General features: G+C 43.5%; 1 pseudogene; it reads right to left on the minus strand.

Annotated features, from left to right (window-relative positions):
• Positions 1-1,062: 1,062 nt before the first annotated feature.
• On the minus strand, positions 1,063-1,429 carry LOC116084289 (annotated as a pseudogene).
• Positions 1,430-1,954: the final 525 nt, after the last annotated feature.

Below are 1,954 nucleotides of genomic sequence, written 5' to 3' on the forward strand. Positions count from 1 at the left end.
GAGAAGGCAATGCTCATGTCTGTAATCTGTCTCCTGGGAGACTTCCTTTCTTTCTAGCTTTCTCCAATCTTGTAATCACAGGTGGGACATTGTCTGTGGGGCTTATCAGGAGTTGATGATTTCATATCTGCAGTTTCCTTTTGCTCGCAAAGCCAATTATGAAATTGGAGGAAGAAGAGAAGGAAAAAGGGATTGGGGAGGACGTGGTGAGGCGTGGTGTAGGTGTAGGGCAAAGAAGGAGGAGAAGGGGCAAAGGAAGATGAAGATAAGAGAGGAACATGGTTATTAAAGGTGAAGATTTTTTATTAGCATATCCATATACCATAAAATAAAGTTTGTTTTGTTTTTGTTTTTGTTTTTTTGAGACAGGGTTTCTCTATATAGCTCTGGCTCTCTTGGAACTCACCCTGTAGACCAGGCTGGCCTCGAACTCAGAAACTCTCCTGCCTCTACTTCCCAAGTGCTGGGATTAAAGGCATGTGCCACCACTGCCTGGAAAGCTTTTTATTTTTATTTTTTTAATTTTTATTTTTGAATGACTACGGTGCTTTGATAGATCTTCACAGACTAAGAAACATAGACCTGACTATCAGGGTCTATGGGCTGTTTAAAGTATTTATTTTATAGTTTATTTTGCTTTTGCTACTTAGTCTCATGCAGTTGAAACAAATTTTGAACTATTTTGGAACCTCCCAGGTGCCCTGGATTACAGTTGTGGTCACAACCTCTGGTTTTGTTTCTCCTCCTCCTCCTCTTCTTCCTCCTCCTCCTCCTCCTCCTCCTCCTCCTCCTCCTTATTTATTTTATGTAAGTACACGATAGCTGTCTTCAGACACTCCAGAAGAGGGCGCCAGATCTCCTTACAGATGGTTGTGAGCCACCATGTGGGTGCTGGGAATTGAACTCATGTGGGGAGCACTTCCAGAGTTAACTTTGCCTGACTTCTTGCTTGTGATTTATCACAAATGAGTTTGCTGACATCTGTCTTTGTTTTTATTTTATTTGTTTGTTTTTGATTCAATAAAGTTTTATTTTCCCAAATGTACAGTTGATTGAACCCGTTCATGCATCTTTACCAGCAGCTGGGGCATTTCTGGTGTAAATGACTTGGACTCTGTGCTTTGAAATCAGCTTGATAAGTCCTTTACTAAGTAGCTCCGGAAGGGCTGCCCTGGCCAAGGAATCGAGAATCTTCAGTCTCTGGGAGGCCACGGCTGGAGTGAGAAGCTTAGAGTTGGGAGCTTCCTTAGAGAGTTCGTCGCAGCGTGTAGCTTTGTCAAATAGGATGAGGTTGTTCAGTGTGTCCCGAACTGTGCCTTTGGACCACTTCCTATTTTTGGTCTCACCAACCAGATTTGTTTACTGGCTCTTTGTCTCTTTTGGTTGACTTTCTGGCATCTTTTTTCTTCTTGTTGTCTTTGGGCAGCATGGCGAAGCTCAGAGTATAGTGTGGACCACTGAAACTGAAAGACTCCGGCTAGAGTTCCCGCTCAAGTCCTAGGAGGCATGCACCCAAGAAAAACGAAGAGCCATCTTGATGTAAAAAAACATGAGGCATTTTTATTTCAGAGCTCTGGTTCAATCCCCAGTCTCACACAGGAGACCAGGAATTGACCACGAATCTCAGAGGTTAGGGGATTTTATAGGAAAAAAGTTCTGGGGAGACAAAGGAATTGGTGTGGCTATACACGATTGGCTATTTTGAATGTCGTTCATGCAGATCAGAGTTGAGAATTCTTAAAAAAAGTGAAATTCCTAGCAAGAGGGGAGAGTGCTATTCAAAGTTCATACTGACCCTTAGCTAACACTTAAGAAAACCAAATGGCCCAAGGTCCATCACTCAATGTCTGGCCAGGCGTGTCTCAGGCTCCTAGGCCGGACACCTCCTTGCCTTATCTCTGAGATTTACACCCCTGGTCTGGGCTCTCATAACAGCTTTTCCTTGGCCCACCAG

The sequence above is a fragment of the Mastomys coucha genome, unplaced genomic scaffold (assembly GCF_008632895.1).
Source record: "Mastomys coucha isolate ucsf_1 unplaced genomic scaffold, UCSF_Mcou_1 pScaffold9, whole genome shotgun sequence".
NCBI classification, from domain to species: domain Eukaryota; kingdom Metazoa; phylum Chordata; class Mammalia; order Rodentia; family Muridae; genus Mastomys; species Mastomys coucha.